The sequence below is a fragment of the Hyla sarda genome, chromosome 2 (assembly GCF_029499605.1).
Source record: "Hyla sarda isolate aHylSar1 chromosome 2, aHylSar1.hap1, whole genome shotgun sequence".
Taxonomy (NCBI): Eukaryota; Metazoa; Chordata; class Amphibia; order Anura; family Hylidae; genus Hyla; species Hyla sarda.
Window position 1 is genome coordinate 70,304,158 of NC_079190.1, and position 20,757 is coordinate 70,324,914.

Genomic DNA, 20,757 nt, shown 5'->3' on the forward strand with positions numbered 1-20,757 from the left:
TTAGATTTCTGGCACCAGTGGATAAAAAAAAAAAAAAAAAAAAAAAAAAAGTTTTCCAACAGAGTACCCCTTTAAATCAATGGGGTATGGCGCTGCTGAATGAATTGGAGAGGAGTAAGCTAGCGGAATTACTTGTGGAAATTCCTCTACAATTCCTCGGGAGGGGGGGGGGAGTTCTGTTGGTGAGGAGTTGCAGGTCAGTCAGGAGAAGGAGTCTTGTGAGGAGCTGCAAAGGTGAAGGTGATTTGTCAAAGCCTGGGGGAGAATCTATACTTCAGTCAGTCAGTCAAGCTAAAGCTTTCAGTTAACGTGTGCTGCCACTAATCTTTAAACTGCATTCAACGGCCACTACAACTCCCAGCAAGGCGATCAGCTCCCCGGGTTCCACTCTGCCTATCTCACTGCACAAACTTCTCTATTGTGAAAAACCTGATACCTCTATCATCAGTAAAGAGACAGTTATCCGTAACCCAGCATCCATGCATTTATTATCCAACGCCTGGCCCAGGAGAAGTCGTATCCTCAGACTGTGTAGGTTAACTGTGCCCTGGCATCACAAAGTGATACATCTAAGCACCCCGAGTCAGGTACCACAATCTGGCTACCTCCCAGTGGCTGCCTCAAAATCCTACCCTATAGATGTGTAGCTGATTGTGGGAGTCCGACTGTTGGAAACCACATTAATCCTAAGAGCAGCCAAACGCTGTCTGGGCATGCTGGGAGCTGTAGTTTTGCAACAGCTGGAGGCAACCTGGTTGGAAAACACATTGATCTCGAGAAAAGAGTTCAACTGTCCCCCAAGTAAATGAAGTGCCGATCTTGGCAATGGTGGGCACCCCGTATAGAGAATGAACAGAGCATTGGGCACACACGGTTCATTTGGAGGACAGTTTTTCCTGTGGTAATTGGGGGGCTTGCAGCAGTCAGACCCCCACCAGATTATTCCTGATCTCCTGGATAAGAGATAACTTTGCAAGTTGGTGATACCGATAACCCCTGATACCATATTTTAAACAATTTTTTTAATACTTAATTTCCAGTTTTATAGATCTCTATCTATTTTTTAAGTAATTGTTAAATCTTGCAGTTTTCATTCCCGCCACTAGGCCAAATATTAAAGGGGTTTTTCTATTTAAATGTATTTATCTCCTATGCACAGGACAGAGGATAAGTGTCAAATCCCAGCACTTAGACCCACTGAACTCCAGAATGGGACTCCAATGTCTTTGCTGTGAATGAAGGGGTGACTCACACATGCGCACTGCTAATCTATTAATTCTCAATGAAGCTACCGAAAACAGCAAACACTGTACCCGACTCCATAGACAATAAATGGAGCAGCAGTGCGCATGTGTGAATAACTGCATCTAAAACAAAAGAGTTAGGACCCCATTATGGAGACTACAGGGAGTCCCAGCAGTCAGACCCTGCTCTATCACTTATTCCTTATGAGGTGTCCCGGTACCGTATTGCATACCGTACCTAGTGTGGGGGTCCCCAAAGTCAGAGTAACTACCCTCAGGTATGGTCCACCAGGTGGGACAGCCCCTAGTCGCCTCTTCTCTACTCTAATTGTATAATGTTAATACATGTACATATTTAATAATAACGTATATTTGATATAATGTATAGTACTTACCTTGTTTAGCATTGCAGGACCTTCGGTCATGTGACCATGTTAATATCCTCTATGGTATGTTGCAGGACCTGTGGAGGTCCTTTGGTAACATGTTACCCATAATCCTTTGTAATGGTGATTAACAGAAGTATTGGACCAATTAGCTCTAGTCCAGCCCCTACCCATATAAGGGAGCTGTAGCCAATTATCTCTCTCTTGGGTTGCTGCTCTCGTGTATGCCGGACTAGCAGGACAGATCTGCGCAACTTTCAAAGACACGCTAGGCCTGAAAACCTACCGGCCTCACCGGAACTAAACCGTGAGTTCTAAACTTCCCCCGCTAAAGCTAGCGCGACTACTGGACCGCAACTAAATCTCCTAAATCCAGTGGAACAGCGCATATTACCCTAAAGACTCTAAACTGCTAAAGTCCCAACCTTTGTCAATCTCCAATGAAAGCTTGCATGTATAGCAACTGTTCCGGTTATGAAGCTTGAATAAAATCTTCAGTAAAAGTTACAACTGTTTCAGCAAACTCTTCGGTTGTCAACATTCCATTATTATCTACCTCCCTATCGCTCTTGGGAAGGGTGGCGGTAGGACAAGCATTACTGAGGAGCCCTCACCCTGGCGTCACGAATAGCAAGGGTTAACAAGCACCCTTTAGTCACCGCACAGCTGCACTCCCCATACCCTACTCCCCCAGGCTATCACACTTAGCTTGTAGATAGGGGATAAGTAAAAAACATCTACCAAAAATATAGCTAAAATATAAAATCTTATTTCAATAGCACCTTAAAATCCTCATACAAAAATATCTAGAAAATCAATACAAAAGATCTGCACAAGTATAACAATAAAGATCTCATAACTAGAGAGCCTTCTGCTGGTCAATCCCACACTTTCCCCACACTTTTCCCCATATATCAGATAGTATCTCGATTCATCAGGGGATTTGACAGTAAGTGAGTTGAGATTTTACATAAGATTATTCCATCCTATAAGCATAAAGATGATATAATACATAGATCAGCGGCAGACAATATATATTACATTGCACATAAAATAAGCAACAAACAATACGCAAAGGCTTGCTAACGATGCAGGATTCCATTAATTTAGCACCAGCAATGGATTCACTGAGAAATTGAGGAATAGCTTCATGATGCCAACGTTATTCCTTATTGTGTAAGGAGGAAGCGACTGTCAATATCACTTATGATGAATAATGGATGAACATCAATAGGAGTACACACACATTGTCCTAAGATGACTGATGCCGCTTCCTCCAGCTGTACACTTCCTTTATGAAGGACACTATGGACTACAACAACGCAAAAATATAGAGGACCTCATAGATATCACTTGGCACCTCACAGCCAACTCTCTCCTCCGATATATAGAATAGTGGCAGACTGTCATAGGGAGCCTATAAACTATAAAGGTTCAGATCAAACAAAGAGGCCAAATACCGTATATACTCGAGTATAAGCCGACCCGAATATAAGCCGAGGCCCTTAATTTCCCCCCAAAAACCCAGGAAAAGTTATTGACTAGACTATAAGCCTATGGTCATTTTCACGCCAGTCATCATCCCCTTCGTCATCACCGCCTGTCATCATCCAGACGCCCGTCATTAACACCCCGTCATCATCACCCCCGTCATCATCACCCTCGTCTTCATCACCCTTTCATCATCACCCCCGTCTTCATCACCATCACCCTGTCATCATCCCCCCCCCCCTTCATCATCACCGCCTGTCAATCCCTTCATCAGTGGTCTTCAACCTGCGGACCTCCAGATGTTGCAAAACTACAACTCCCAGCATGCCCGGACAGCCATCGGCTGTCCGGGCATGCTGGGAGTTGTAGTTCTGAAACCTCTGGAGGTCTGCAGGTTGAAGACCACTGCGGCCTTCGTCATCATCCAGACCGCCCCTTTAGTTTTCTACTCACCTCCCCTTGGTGGGAAGGAAGGGTGAGCTGGTCCGGGCCATCTATACTGCAGGCACTGTCCGGTGGGGAGGGTTAGTCGTTCCGGCCTGTCCATTTTCCCCGGGAGGCCCTGGCCTAGTGACGCACACGGACGTCTCTGTGCTTCGTCGTCAAGACAACGTCACTAGGCCGGGGCCGGGCCTGGAGCTGAGAAGAGGGCCTCCCGGGGAAAATGGACAGGCCGGAACGACTAACCCTCCCCACCGGTTGGTCCCTGCAGCATAGATGGCCCGGACCAGCTCACCTTTCCTTCCCACCGAGGGGAGGTGAGTAGAAAACTAAAGGGGGGGTCTGGATGATGATGGAGGCCGCAGTGGTCTTCAACCTGCGGACCTCCAGAGGTTTCAAAACTGCAACTCCCAGCATGCCCGGACAGCCGATGGCTGTTTTGCAACATCTGGAGGTCTGCAGGTTGAAGACCACTGAGAAGGGATTGACAAGCGGAGAGTTCACTCGAGTATAAGCCGAGGGGGGCGTTTTCAGCACTCGGCTTATACTCTAGTATATACGGTACTTTGCGCTATGTGAAGATTCAATGTCCATATCTCCGGACGAATCTCCACTGCTGAAGACTCACTGTCCATGACCACTCAAATCACCGATCATGACTGGTGGCCACGCGCTCCATTCATTTCTTTGGGAGCGCCGATGATGCTTGAGTGCTGTACTCAGGTCTTTTCACAGAAATGAATGGAGCGCATGCCGCCTGTAGCACACACTCCTCACTGAGCAATGGGGACCGTTCAGGAGATCAGCTACTTATCCCCTATACACAAGATTGGAGATAAGTGAATTTTTGATGGATTTCTCCTTTAAGCTGACACTTTTTGTTGTGTAGTGAAAACTTGTAAGCAGAGTCCTCCTTATCACAGACAGGATTAAACCCCACTATTGAAATATCGCTTACAGCAGCCTCCTCCACAATCTGCGCCGTCTCATTTGTTACACCACAACATGTTAAATCTTCTGGTGGAATCCAATTCCAGGCTGGAAGTTCAGCCACAGAACTTCCGTAATGTGCACTGAGCAGCAGACACTTTTCAAGATCAATGAGAGTTTTCTGCAAGCAGAATCTACGCAGAATTTCCATCAGAAGAATCAAATTTGCTATACAATTTTCAATTTTAGGCTAAATAGATTTTGGCGACAAATTTCCCCAACGATAAGCTTATTATTCGTTATCCTTACATAACTTTGGTAAAGGAATACCCCTTTAAACCCGTTTGTAATTTATTGCAATTTAAAGGGGTTATCCAGCAAAAAACTCTTTTTAATATATATCAACTGGCTCCAGAAAGTGAAACAGATTTGTAAATTACTTCTATTAAAAAAAAATCCCCATAGCAAACCTCTTCTACTCTGTGCAGTTCCCGAGACAAGCAGAGATGTAAGCAGAGAGCACTGTTGGCAGACAGAAAAGAACAACTCAACTTCAGCAGCTGATAATTATTGGAGGGATAAAGATGTTTTAATAGAAGTCATTTACAAATCTGTTTAACTTTCTGGAGCCAGTTGATATATATAAAAACAAGTTTTTTCCTGGAATACCCCTTTAACAAAAAAAATCATATTGTCAAACTCTACAAGAAAAAAAAGCATCTATCCATTTTTATATATTGGCATTTCTTTCATTTTGCAGCCTTCAAAACTTCTAGCCGGAGAGAGCTGCAAGAGGTTTCTACAATACCAGTTACCAGGCAACACACAATACTATTAAAGATCAAGCCAATGGTGCGATCGGCTCAGACAATAGACCTGGTATTATTTTTGGTTGGCAGTGCCTAGACTATATCACTGCAACTGAAAAGACAAAAAGAAAGAGGAGCGCAACCCTAGTGTATTATCATAGTTGACAAGTAAAAAGGAAATTGGAGATCAGTTACACTCACCAGAGTTGGTTATGGCCAGAGCATTGTAGAGAAGAAATGTGTTCTGGATCCAGCAATTCCGTAAAACATTAATTTTATTTGTAATCCACAGCGTAAAATATTGCCAAATAGCACTTACAACACACCACCTAACCAGTAATACACTGCAACATGGACGCGTTTCGAGCGTACGTATTGTAGAGAAGAAATGTGTTCTGGATCTAGCAATTCCGTAAAACATCAATTTTATTTGTAATCCACAGCGTAAAATATTGCCAAATAGCACTCACAACACACCACCTAACCAGTGATACACTGCAACATGGATGCTTTTCGAGCATACGTATTGTAGAGAAGAAATGTGTTCTGGATCTAGCAATTCCGTAAAACATCAATTTTATTTGTAATCCACAGCGTAAAATATTGCCAAATAGCACTCACAACACACCACCTAACCAGTGATACACTGCAACATGGACGCGTTTCGAGCATATGTATTGTAGAGAAGAAATGTGTTCTGGATCTCGCAATTCCGTAAAACATAAATTTTATTTGTAATCCACTGCGTAAAATATTGCCAAATAGCACTCACAACACATCACCTAACCAGTGATACATTGCAACATGGACGCATTTCGAGCGTACGTATTGTAGAGAAGAAATGTGTTCTGGATCTAGCAATTCCGTAAAACATCAATTTTATTTGTAATCCACAGCGTAAAATATTGCCAAATAGCACTCACAACACATCACCTAACCAGTGATACATTGCAACATGGACGCTTTTCGAGCGTACGTATTGTAGAGAAGAAATGTGTTCTGGATCTAGCAATTCCGTAAAACATCAATTTTATTTGTAATCCACAGCGTAAAATATTGCCAAATAGCACTCACAACACACCACCTAACCAGTGATACACTGCAACATGGACGCGTTTCGAGCATATGTATTGTAGAGAAGAAATGTGTTCTGGATCTCGCAATTCCGTAAAACATAAATTTTATTTGTAATCCACTGCGTAAAATATTGCCAAATAGCACTCACAACACATCACCTAACCAGTGATACATTGCAACATGGACGCATTTCGAGCGTACGTATTGTAGAGAAGAAATGTGTTCTGGATCTAGCAATTCCGTAAAACATCAATTTTATTTGTAATCCACAGCGTAAAATATTGCCAAATAGCACTCACAACACATCACCTAACCAGTGATACACTGCAACATGGACGCTTTTCGAGCGTACGTATTGTAGAGAAGAAATGTGTTCTGGATCTAGCAATTCCGTAAAACATCAATTTTATTTGTAATCCACAGCATAAAATATTGCCAAATAGCACTCACAACACACCACCTAACCAGTGATACATTGCAACATGGACGCGTTTCGAGCGTACGTACTAAAATCACCTTATGGTGGATAACCCCTTTAAGTCCAATGAAAGACCGTCTGCAGAAAATGTATATATAGTCACTTGTTAAATAGAGTCTATGATGTAATCAGATAGGTAAGTTAAGCATATATAAACATATGAGACAGCTGGTGCGCTGCACCACTCACCACCCGACAGCCGGCAAATAGAGCGAGGTCCCCGCAGCTTTCAGAGGAGATATGCGATCTGGGTAGCAGTACAGCGATGCAAAGAGCCGTTCTTCCTAATGCTTGCAGACTGGCACGGAGTCTGTGGCTCCGGACAGTACTGTTTGTCGGGATCTGATCTTGCTGCAGGATGGCACCGACATGCGTCCGGCCGTGATGGAAGTGGCTGTAGTTCGTAGCAGTGGTTGGTGGTGGGTGCAGCGGGGAGTGGTGGCGTCCCCGTGCTGAGGATTGCGCGCGTGGTACTGGGGTACCTAAGTAGTTAGGTTCCAGCAGTTGCGAGTGAAAAAAATAATTTGTTGGTGAATATATCTGAAAGTTTATATGCAGGTGGTCTAATAGTATTGGGGTATACAACAATGCCAAGCGCATTTCGGGGGGGGGTCCTCTTCCTCAGTAGCGGGGTATCAACTATACCTCGCTACTGAGGAAGGGCCCCCCCAAAACGCGTTTGGCATTGCTGTATACCCCAATACTATTAGACCACCTGCATATGAACTTTCAGATATATTCACCAACAATTTTTTTTTCACTCACAACTGCTGGAACCTAACTACTTAGGTACCCCAGTACCACGCGCAATCCTCAGCACGGGGACGCCACCACTCCCCGTGCAACACAGCGACCTCGGTTTACATTGTATTTTATAGTGTGAGCCACACACAACCCTTTAGATCAGGCATAGGCAACCTTCGGCACTGCAGATGTTTTGGACTACATCCCCTGGGAATCTTTGCCAGCATTTTGGTTGTAAAAGCATCATGGGAGATGTAGTCCAAAACATCTGTAGAGCTGAAGGTTACTTATGCCTGGTTTAGATCTTTAGGTGTTGGGTTTTGAGACTTCCCAATCTTAAAAATAAGCAGGCAGAAAATGTGTGTGTCCAGTTCTTTCTACTCGCCATTGCTTAGGCTAAGTTTCCACTTGGTTTTTTTTCTGGCAGTTTTTGGAATACTACCACTGCAGTTTTTGAGCCAACACCAGAAATGTATTCAAAAGGAATAAGACATATAAAGGAAGGACTTACACTTCTCCTCCCTTATGGATCCACTTCTGACTTTGGCTCAAAAACTGCAGTGGCAGATATCCAAAAACTGCCAGAAAAAAAACCAAGTGGAAACTTAGCCTTAGCTCTACTTGGAAAGCTGCGCATGTTTTGTAGATTAATAGAAAGTCACTCAGCAGGGCTGCTGCATACAATACACATGAGGCCCAGACAATAAGAAGGGTCAGGGGTGGAAAGATGGGTAGAGTCAGGGTAAGTTCACATATGCTGGTTTTCCACTGCAGGTTTTACCCTCGGCAGAAATTCTGCAATAGTAAATCTGCAGCAGATTTCATTGCAACCCATTGATTTCAATAGGGTCTGCTGTGGAAAATCCACCACAGAAAATCTGCCATTGGTAAAAACCCCAGCCAAAAACCTGCAGAAAATCCATCCGTGTGAATGGACCTTCAGGATAGGGTCACACGTAGCACCGACGACACAAGAGGGAGCTCCCTGCTGCGGCTGGGTTTAAAGGGGTATTCCAGGAAAAAACTTTTTTTTTTTGTATATCAACTGGCTCGAGAAAGTTAAACAGATTTGTAAATGACTTCTATTAAAAAACTCTCAATCCTTTCATTACTTATGAGCTGCTGAAGTTGAGTTGTTCTTTTCTGTCTAAGTCCTCTCTGATGACACCTGTCTCGGGAACTGTCCAGAGTAGAAGCAAATCCCCATAGCAAACCTCTTCTACTCTCTGCAGTTCCCGAGACAAGCAGAGATGTCAGCAGAGAGCACTGTTGTCAGACAGAAAAGAACAACTCAACTTCAGCAGCTGATAATTATTGGAGGATTAAGATTTTTTTTAAATAGAAGTAATTTACAAATCTGTGACTTTTCTGGAGCCAGTTGATATATAAAAAAAATTTCCCCCCTGGAATACCCCTTTAAGAAAGCTGTCTGGTAATAGCTAGAAGTTGCTCTATAGGGTTGGTTAACGGAATAGGAACACATTGGGCCACCGAAAGCTTTTCCTGCTAATAACAGCTTTTCCCCTGAGATTTTAAATGATGAAAGAATGTATAAAGTCTTTAATAGGGGCATTTCTATCTAATGATGTTACGTGATATTATTAGGAGACGCCATAACATCATACGCCATAACTTCGGAAGCGTCACTGTGCAAGCATCTGTGACACAAGCTTCCTTCAGGTGTATGGGGCTAGGACACAAGCTTCCTTTAGGTCAGTGGTCTCAAACTGTGGCCCTCCAGATGTTGCAAAACTTCAACTCCCAGCATACCCGGACAGCCAACGGCTGTCCGGGTATGCTGGGAGTTGAAGTTTTGCAACATCTGGAGGGCCACAGTTTGAGACCACTGCTTTAGGTTAATGGGGCTAGTGCTGCTCGCGAATATTCGCAATGCAAATTTTATTCGTGAATATTGCCTATTTGCAAATTCACGAATATTTGCGAATATAGCACTATATATTCGCAATTACGAATATTCGTTTATATTTTATTTTCACAGTACACATCGCAGTGATTATCCCTCTCCGCTTCCAGTTTGTGTGGTGTAAAGGAGGCTCTAATACTACTGTGTGAGACTGTCGTGCGAATTTTTGCATATGCAAATTTTTGTATATGCTAATCTTCGCATGTACAAATTTTCGCATACGCGAAAATAAAACGCAAATATTATGAATATGCTAATTTAGCGAATATATGATGAATATTCGTCCATATATTCGCGAAATATCGCAAATTCGAATATGGCCTATGCCGCTCAACACTAAATGGGGCCACTTCGTAGTGTTGAGCGGCATAGGCTATATTCGAATTCGCGATATTTTGAGAATATATGGACGAATATTTTTCATATATTCGTTAAATTCGCATATTCGAAAAATTTGCGTTTTTTCGCATATGCGAAAATGCGCATATGTGAAAATTTATGAACTTTATAGCAAGTATACCAGTGTAACTTGATAGATGCAGCAGAAGGGAGGGAATAAATATTCGCGAATATTCGCATATGCGAAAATTCGCCCGGCGGACTCACACAGTAGTATTAGAGCCTTCTTTAGACCACACAAGCTGGAAGCAGAGAGGGATGATCCCTGTGATGTGTACTGTGAAAAAAAGAAACAAAAAAAAAAGCGAATATTTGTAATTTTGAATATATAGTGATATGTTCGGGAAAATTCGAGAATATGCGATATTCGCGAATAAAATTAGAATTGCGAATATTCGTGAGCAACACTAGGGGCCAGGCAGTTAGCACCAATCCCCCCATCCCGCTTAGCAATGTTATAGTCTAGAGATGAGCGAACTTACAGTAAATTCGATTCGTCACGAACATCTCGGCTCGGCAGTTGATGACTTATCCTGCGTAAATTAGTTCAGCTTTCCGGTGCTCCCGTGGGTTGGAAAAGGTGGATACATTCCTAGGAAAGAGTCTCCTAGGACTGTATCCACCTTTTCCAGCCCATCGGAGCACCTGAAAGCTGAACAAATTTATGCAGGAAAAGTCATCAACTGCCGAGCCGAGAAGTTTGTGACGAATCGAATTTACTGTAAGTTCGCTCATCTCTATTATAGTCAACCATATGCAACTTTGTTTGCAACATTGGGGGAGATTTATCAAAACCTGTCCAGAGGAAAAGTTGCTGAGTTGCCCATAGCAACCAATCAGATCACTTCTTTCATTTTAAACAAGGCCTCTGTAAAATGAAAGAAGTGATCTGATTGGTTGCTATGGGCAACTGGGCAACTTTTCCTCTGCACAGGTTTTGATAAATCTCTCCCATTGTTGTTGTAGTAAAATACAAGGTTACCAAATACAGGAGGTATTATATACTGCGCTGTATATAGCAATTGGAAGACATTGGGCCTCCTTTTACCTCAATCAGATGTTGGAATCCAGTTCCACAAGGCCAAAGACCATTTACAAAACAAGTAAGAAAAAGGACCCTGTAAAAAAGAACTCATCAGAAGGAGACTGTACTCGGCGTCTTTTAGATATTTTCATATGTTCTTCTCATTCATATACAGCCTTGAACACAGTGCTTATATACAAGAGTGAAACGTAGCTACTTAATACACAGAACTCCCCGCTGCTCTCTGTGTATAAATCAACAGTGAAAATCAGTAGAACTAAGTCCTGCGAAGCCTTTTATTGACTCACTCGGAATAATCACTGTTTAATTGAATCTGGTGACATTTACAGCTTATAAACAAAGATGGACAAATACAGATCTGTTCTCGCAACGCATCTTACCATTACGACTGTGGACAAGGCACCTGCAAAGGGATTTAAAGGGGTTATCCAGGAAAAAACTTTTTTATATATATCAACTGGCTCCAAAAGGTTAAACAGATTTGTAAATTACTTCTATTAAAAAATCTTATTCCTTTCAGTACTTATGAGCTGCTGAAGTTGAGTTGTTCTTTTCTGTTTAAGTGCTCTCTGATGACACTTGTCTTGGGAACTGTCCAGAATAGAAGCAAATCCCCATAGCAAACCTCTTCTACTCTGTGCAGTTCCTGAGACAAGCAGAGATGTCAGCAGAGAGTACTGTTGCCAGACAGAAAACAACAACGCAACTTCAGAAGCTAATAATTATTGAAAGGATTAAGATTTTTTAATAGAAGTAATTTACAAATCTGTTTAACTTTCTGGAGCCAGTTGATATAAAAAAAAAATTGTATTTTCCTGGAATACCCCAGGAGATATCCAGTGCTGAACAACTTATCCCCTATCCTAAGGATAGGGGATAAGTTTCAGATCGCGGGGGGTCTGACCGCTGGGGACCCCCACGATCTCCTGTACGGGGCCCTGGCAGCCCGCAGGAAGGGGGCGTGTTGACCACCGCACGAAGCGGCGGCTGACACGCCCCCTCAATACAACTCTATGGCAGAGCCGGAGCGCTGCCTTCGGCAATCTCCAGCTGTGCCATAGAGATGTATTGAGGGGGCGTGTCAGCCGCCGCTTCGTACGGTGGTCGACACCCGCTATCTGGCCAGCGAGCCGGGGCCCTGTACAGAAGATCGCAGGGGGCCCCAGCGGTCGGACCCCCCGTGATCTGAAACTTATCCCCTATCCTTACAATAGGGGATACGTTTTTCAGCACTGGACTACCCCTTTAAGGGAATTGGTAAAGTGTGCAAAATGTACCATTATGTAAATACAGCACGTGTTTGTAATAAAAATGTATGAAACTTGATTTCATTGGAAAAGGCCGGGTTGACAGTGCTTACTAGGCCTACCAGTTAAACTAGAAGAGTCAGTGATGGAATGGGCGAGGTTGTAGACAATGTAAACATTATGTTATAAATTATAAAATAATTCCTGTTGTGCCTAGTAAGACCACACCTCTACTTGTGACTACCCTTTTCTCAACGTCTTAAAGAAGCACTACAGATTTTTTTTTTCTTATATAGTGCAGCATAGGCTATAATGAAAAATGTAGGTAGAGGTTCTTGTGTATGCCTTGTGCTTACCTGTTTCAGCTGATGTGGCAGGCATGACTTTTAAACCACATCCTTTTCTGTTTTAGATAGAAATGATGTACTTATGCTGCTTACATTTCACATGGATTCTCTGGCTTTGCAGAGAGAGTGGGTGTAGTCTAATCACTGCAGTTTACCTAATGAGACCAGCCTAATCAAATGGCTAAACCACAGAAACTAGAAGCCTAAACTGCTGAGACTCAAGAGTGGGTTGGTGCCAGTTTACACTACACGCAGTTTTAATGGGTTTTATTATTTAAAGTGTGTTTTTTAGGGAAATATTGAGGTGAAAGCGATTTGACCTATAATCTCAATTTAGGTGTTTTATAAGGATTTATAGTCTTCAGGCTGTGTTCACGTGTTTACATTTTCATTGCGGTTTAGGAATGTTTTTGCTTTGCTTTTCCAAAGTTGTTGTAAAAAGGACATGTTTTTACCTTGATTTTAGAAATCAAGGTAAATAGCACCATTTTTGCTTCAGGAAAATCCTAGCAAAAATGCAACATTTAAGCATAGCCTACAAGGAGGTGTATAACTACTGTATATCCTGATCCCTAAGAGATAGCTGCAGCAGTATACAGACAGAGCTGGATGGGGATGGGAAGTAAGGATCTGATAAGTGATGATGTCATCTGGTAGGTGATGAAGTCAGCTAACCCAGGACCTACCACTTCAGTCCTGTGATTCAGACTGGTGATCACATGACCAAGTTACAGTAATGAAACACATAGATGCAGATGTACTGAAATTAATGAATGCCCATACAGTGAAGCACATGCTATTACTAAAGACTAATATAGAGGTTCTTTAGTGTAACTTGGTCATGTGATCACCAGTCTGAATCACAGGACTGAAGTGGGTCATATATGGGTCATATATGTATCATTCACCATTTTCCATATACTGTGCCTTCAATAATGCAGAATCATGTGCAGCCTATATTTCCCATTATGCCTGTTGCTTTTCAGAGACAAAAGGGGGTAAATCTCACATGCTCTTAACTGCAATCTGAGCAGGACGGACACGGGCAACAGTGGGCTCCTGTGCAAGAACAGTATATGGGCTCCTTGTAAATAGCTCATCATAAAACACTCCCATTATATCTCTCGTAGAGTCTAGGAGTATTTTTGTGCTATAAAATTCATTTCACTACCCTGGCTAACACTAAAGAGTCTCTCATTTATTCAGAGAGGAGCTGTGTCATATAGCTTTCCCTTGCCTCCTGCTTGTAAGAATATAAATAGGAAGGACTTAAATGGAACCGTCGACTCAGTGTGGCACAGGACAGACTCGATACACAGCCAAAGTACAACATACATCTTTTAATCACAAGATGCAACGCGTTTCACTGCGCTTGCGCAGCTTCTTCAGGCATGACAAGGTAAGGTAAGGTGCTTGTTTATAAAGGTGAGAGTTAACCCCATCATCGCCACAGCGGCGTGGGGCAACCTATTAGTAATGCATTACACAAACCTTAAAAATATACATTGCTTTGACATGAAATACATATATCAAATATAAAAAAATAATTCAGTAATCACATCGAATCCATTCTAAAAATGATACATACAAAGTGTATGAATGCACTAAAAAATGTTTTTATAATAACAATAAGGACATAAAATTCATAATTATATGCTGTACAAAGACAATTATAAATACCAACGAACAGTCCGCGCTCACAAAGCACAACAGCAGAAGCACTAGAAATTGTGCAGACACACTGTGCTACATAAACGCTAACGAACGTTCTCTATGGTCTCATTCAGACCCTGCGGTACTAAGGTGGCAAGTTTAAATATCCAAAAAGACTCACGGTTTATGAGTAGTTGGTGGCGATTTGGAGTGTCTTCAGTTATTGTGTGGTGAGCCACGGGGTGTGAGGGGGAGGTGTATGGGGCAGATGTTGTAGCCCAGGGGCAGGTGTTATTAACGCCTAAATGTTCGTGCCGCCAGGGCGTGGCTTTCCTAAGTAACCACCCGATAGTAGCTCCACTATGCCTAGGTTAGGCAGGGTAATAATAGTCTAAGACCAGGTTAGGGTTAACATTAGCTTTACTGAGGTAGACAGATGGTAATAGTCTTTACAGCTAGGCCAGGATCCCAGAGAGGTGGCCAGTAACACAGAAGGACCTCGCAGCTTGCTGGGACTTGTAGTGACTTTGACAGACTTTAGGACAGCCACGCTGACTATAATAGACTTGACTATAGACTTGACTGTAGGTAGTGACAGCAGACATAGATGACTTGACTTACTGGCATGTGGCTGCAGGTTAGAGAAAAATTGATGAAAGGTGTCAACGCAGGATAGTCCGGATGGTGGATAAGCAGCCCCAAACAAGTTCCAAAGATATTCAAGCTGTCCTGCATGGAAAATGTTATGGTCGGCCAAAACAGGATGCACTCAGGAAACAAGCTGAAATCAAGAGCCAAAGGACTATATCCAGACAGAAACATATGGGGGAAGATTTATCAAAACCTCTGTAGAAGAAGAGTGGTGCAGTTGCTCATGGCATCCAATCAGATCGCTTCTTTCATTTTTCACAGGCCTCTTTAAAAATGAAAGAAGCGATCTGATTGGTTGCTATGGGCAACTGCACCATTCTTCTTCTACACAGGTTTTGATAAATCTCCCCCATAATTCCTAGAATGCCGGCCATACTTTCCTCCTGCAGAAATGTTATATTTCTAGTTCAAATGAATTGCCACCATGTAATATAGACATGTATCAGGGATAGTTCTTGTATAAAACTTCCTGCTCTGGCTAAAAAATGGGGCCTTAAAGGGGTACATTGGCCTAAGACATCTTATCACCTGTCCAAAAGATAAGATGTCTGATCACAGTGGGTCCGGCCACTGGGACCCCCCACAATCTCTGGACTGGCTCCCCAGTGTCCTAAGACATTTATGTTCAGAATGGCATTTTTGGGGCATCTGTGGTCATGACGTCACGCCCCCTCCAATTAAGACTATGGGAGGGGGCGTGATGGCTGTAGTCAATCGGCCGGCATCTTATCCTCTATCCAAAGGATAGGGGAGGAGTATTCCTTTGAGTGGGGAACTCCCCTATCTAATGTCCATTTGCCCTAATAGTACGTATGGAAAGGAGAACTCATAGTGAAAAAATGCCTTTAGCTGGTCGTAAACATGAGATTGTTGTGGGCCAGCAGCCATTTTTTTTATTTTACTTTATCCATCGGGTCATGTCAAGTGATTTCTATTTAGGGAGGAAAATTAGTGGGTCCAATTCTATTCTAAGAGGTAAGGTAACAAAGGGTAATCTCAGTTTGGCCCAAGGATAGGGGGTCCTTAATGGATCTTGCTAATATAGAAACAACAAAAATATCAAATCTTTAGCCAACTTTGAATGATGTTGTTGGATATTCTAGTCGATGGTGGTCCGCTAGAAACCCTTGAGTGTCTGCTGTTGGTGGAAAAGTAGATTAGATATACAGTCATGGCCGTAAATGTTGGCACTCCTGAAATTTCTCTAGAAAATGAAGTATTTCTCACAGATAAGGATTGCAGTAACACATGTTTATTCCCTTTGTGTGTATTGGAACTAAACAAAAAAAAGGGAGGAAAAGAAGCAAATTGTACGTAATGTCACACCAAACTCCAAAAATGGGATGGACAAAATTATTGGCACCCTTAACTTGCACACCCTTTGGAAAAAATAACTGAAATCAGTCGCTTCCTATAACCATCAATAAGCTTCTTACACCTCTCAGCCGGAATGTTGGACCACTCTTCCTTTGCAAACTGCTCCAGGTCTCTCTTATTGGAAGGGCGCCTTTTCCCAACAGCAATTTTAAGATCTCTCCACAGATGTTCAATGGGATTTAGATCTGGACTCGTTGCTGCCACTTCAGAACTCTCCAGCGCTTTGTTTCCATCCATTTCTGGGTGTTTTTTGACTTATGTTTGGGGTCATTGTCCTGCTGGAAGACCCAAGATCTCGGATGCAAACCCAGCTTTCTGACACTGGGCTGTACAGTGTGACACAAAATCCATTGGTAATCCTCAGATTTCCTGATGCCTTGCACACATTCAAAATAAAGATTCCACTTATTCATCACATGGACTGCTGCCTGCATCTGTCCTAGGAGGAGAAGCGCCGTTTTCCTGTTTTCTTCGATTGTATCCATTACTCTCTACTTGCACACATTCAAGGCACCCAATTTTAGAGGCAGCAAAACAACCCCAACACATCATTGAATCTCCACCATATTTCTTTGTATGTCTCATTCCATTTTCGGTAAACAGTAGAATGATGTGCTTTACCAAAAAGCTCTATCCTGTTCTCATCTGTCCACAAGACGTTTTCCCAGAAGGATTTTGGCTTACTCAAGTTCATTTTGGCAAAATGTAGTCTTGCTTTTTTATGTCTCTGTGTCAGCAGTGGGCTCCTCCCGGATCTCCTGCCATAGCGTTTCATTTCATTTAAATGTTGAATGATAATTTGTGCTGACACTGAAGCTCCCTGAGCCTGGAGGACAGCTTGAATATCTTTGGAACTTGTTTGGGGCTGCTTATCCTCCATCCGGACTATCCTGTGTTGACACCTTTCATCAATTTTTCTCTTCCGTCCACGTCCAGGGAGATTAACTACAGTGGTATGGGTTGAAAACTTTGTGATAATAGTGCGCACTGTGGACAAAGGCAAATCTAGATCTCTAGAGATGTAACCTTGAGATGGTTGATATTTTTCCACAATTTTGGTTCTCAAGTCCTCAGACAGTTCTCTTTTCCTCTTTCTGTTGTCCATGCTTAGTGTGACACACACAGACACACAATGCAAAGACTAAGTAGTGAGCTTCTCTCCTTTTTATCTGCTTTCAGGTGTGATTTTTATATTGCCCACACCTGTTACTTGCCCCAGGTGAGTTTAAAGGAACATCACATGCTTGAACCAAACTTATTTTTCCACAATTTTGAAAGGGTGATAATAATTTTGTCCAGATCATTTTTGGAGTTTGGTGTGATATTATGTCCAATTTGCATTTTTTTCCTCCCTTTTTTGGTTTAGTTCCAATGCACACAAAGGGAATAAACATGTGTATGGCAAAACCTGTGTTACTGCAATCCTTTTCTGTGAGAAATACTTAATTTTCTAGAATTTCAGGGGTGCCAACATTTACGGCCATGACTGTATTTGATGCAGTTTGCAAAAGTCTTAAAGGGGTACTCCACTGGCCAGCATTCGGAACATTTAGTTCCGAACACTGTGTGCGTGCTGCGGGGGGTCAGCCACGCCCCCTTTCCCCACTAGGCCATGCCCCCAAAGTAAAACAGATTTGTAAATTACTTCTATTAAAAAATCTTAATCCTTTCAGTACTTATGAGCTTCTGAAGTTAAGGTTGTTCTTTTCTGTCCAAATGCTCTCTGATGACACGTGTCTCAGGAACCGCCCAGTTTAGAAGAAGTTTGCTATGGGGATTTGCTTCTAAACTGGGTGGTTCCCGAGACACGTGTCATCAGAGAGGACTTAGACAAAAAAGAACAACCTTAACTTCAGAAGCTCATAAGTACTGAAAGGATTAACATTTTTTAATAGAAGTAATTTACAAATCTGTTTAACTTTCTGAAGCCAGTTGATATATATATATAAAAAAAAGTTTTTTCCTGGATAACCCCTTTAACCCCTTAAGGCCCATTTTGGCCTTAAGGACTCAGACAATTTAATTTTTACGTTTTCATTTTTTCCTCCTCGCCTTCTAAAAATCATAACTCTTTTATATTTTCATCCACAGACTAGTATGAGGGCTTGTTTTTTGCGCGACCAGTTGTCCTTTGTAATGACATCACTCATTATATCATAAAATGTATGGCGCAACCAAAAAACACTATTTTTGTGGGGAAATTAAAACGAAAAACGCAATTTTGCTAATTTTGGATGGTTTTGTTTTCACGCCGTACAATTTATGGTAAAAATGACATGTGTTCTTTATTCTGAGGGTCAATACGATTAAAATGATACCCATTATTATATACTTTTATATTATTGTTGCGCTTAAAAAAAATCACAAACTTTTTAACCAAATTAGTACGTTTATAATCCCTTTATTTTGATGACCTCTAACTTTTTTATTTTTCCGTATAAGTGGCGGTATGGGGGCTAATTTTTTGCGCCATGATCTGTACTTTTTTTTGATACCACATTTGCATATAAAAAAACTTTTAATACATTTTTTATAATTTTTTTTTAATAAAATGTATTAAAAAAGTAGGAATTTGGGACTTTTTTTTTTTTTCGTTCACGCCGTTCACCGTACGGGATCATTAACATTTTATTTTAATAGTTTGGACATTTACGCACGCGGCGATACCAAATATGTCTATAAAAAATGTTTTTTACGCTTTTTGGGGGTAAAATAGGAAAAAACGGCCGTTTTACTTTTTTATTGGGGGAGGGGATTTTTCACTTTTTTTTTTACTTTTACATTTTTTTACATTTTTTTTTACACTTGAATAGTCCCCATAGGGGACTATTCATAGCAATACCATGATTGCTAATACTGATCTGTTCTATGTATAGGACATAGAACAGATCAGTATTATCGGTCATCTCCTGCTCTGGTCTGCTCGATCACAGACCAGAGCAGGAGACGCCGGGAGCCGGACGGAGGAAGGAGAGGGGACCTCCGTCCGGCGTTCTGAATGATCGGATCCCCGCAGCAGCGCTGCGGGCGATCCGATCGTTCATTTAAATCGCGAACTCCCGCAGATGCCGGGATCTGTATTGATCCTGGCACCTGAGGGGTTAATGGCGGACGCCCGCGAGATCGCGGGCGTCGGCCATTGCCGGCGGGTCCCTGGCTGCGATCAGCAGCCGGGATCAGCCGCGCATGACACGGGCATCGCTCCGATGCCCGCGGTTATGCTTAGGACGTAAATGTACGTCCTGGTGCGTTAAGTACCACCTTAACAGGACGTACATTTACGTCCTGCGTCCTTAAGGGGTTAAGGGGGCGTGTCCTGACGTCATGAGGGGGAGCGGCCAACCCCTGCAGCGCGCACACAGCGTTCGGAACTAAATATTCTGAACATTGGCCAGTGGAGTACCCATTTAAGCCTGGGACAGTGGTTCATATTCCAGTAGGACTATTTGGGGGATATAGCAAAACCTGCGTAGAGGAAGAGTGGTGCAGTGTCCTATTACAACTAATTAGATTGCTTTTTTTTTTTTTTTTTTTCCAGACCTGAATTTGAGAATCCATGACAAGACTTGTAAAATTGCTGTTCACAGACGTCTCCATTCAACGTGACTGAGCTTCAGATATTTTTGCCAAGAAAAATGTACAAACATTTCCAACTCTAGCTGGTAGAGACAGACCCCAAAGACCTGCAGCTGTAATTGCAAGGAAAGGTATTTTTTCCAAGGGGTGAATACTCATGTATCCGAAAGATGTCAACTTTTTTGTTTTCATTATTGTTTGTGTCACAATAAAGGGTATTTTGCACTTTCAAAGTACAGTGACCCCTCGACCTACGATGGCCCCGACATACGATAATTTCAACATGCGATGGCCTCTCAGAGGCATCAACATACGATGCTTTTGTATGTCGGGGCCATCGTATAAACGACTATCCGGCAGCGCAGACTGCTTCAGCTGCCACCGGATAGCCGTTTACGGTGCCCCGTGTGGTCCGCTGACGATCACTTACCTGTCCTCGGGGCTCCCGCACATCCTCTTCGGGATCCCCTGCATCGTTGAGGCTCTCCATAGTCGTCATCACGTCGCTGTGCACACTGTCCCGTCATCCAATAGGAGCGGCGTGCGTAGCGATGTGATGGTGGCGACGGAGAGCGCGGATGCCAGGGAAGCAGAGGCCTTACCGGAGCGTCGGGGACACCTCGGGGACGAGGCGACAGCGATGGACATTGACATCCCGGGCAGCGGTGACGAGCGGTGACGGTCCGGAGCGGCGGGGACAGGTGAGTACAACTTCCTATACCAGTGGTCTACAACCTGCGGACCTCCAGATGTTGCAAAACTACAACACCCAGCATGCCCGGACAGCCGTTGGCTGTCCGGGCATGCTGGGTGTTGTAGTTTTGCAACATCTGGAGGTCCGCAGGTTGTAGACCACTGTCCTATACTTTACATTGCACGGATCCCTCAACATTCTATGGTTTCAACAAACGATGGTTCATTTGGAACGGATTACCATC

General features: G+C 42.8%; 1 long non-coding RNA gene across 1 annotated transcript; it reads left to right on the plus strand.

Moving 5' to 3' along the window:
- The first annotated feature begins 10,844 nt into the window (after nucleotides 1-10,844).
- On the plus strand, nucleotides 10,845-20,536 carry LOC130357630 (uncharacterized). Its single transcript, XR_008889201.1, has 3 exons — nucleotides 10,845-11,026; nucleotides 13,769-13,961; nucleotides 19,782-20,536. It is a non-coding gene; the product is annotated as an uncharacterized LOC130357630 (long non-coding RNA).
- The last annotated feature ends 221 nt before the right edge of the window (nucleotides 20,537-20,757 follow it).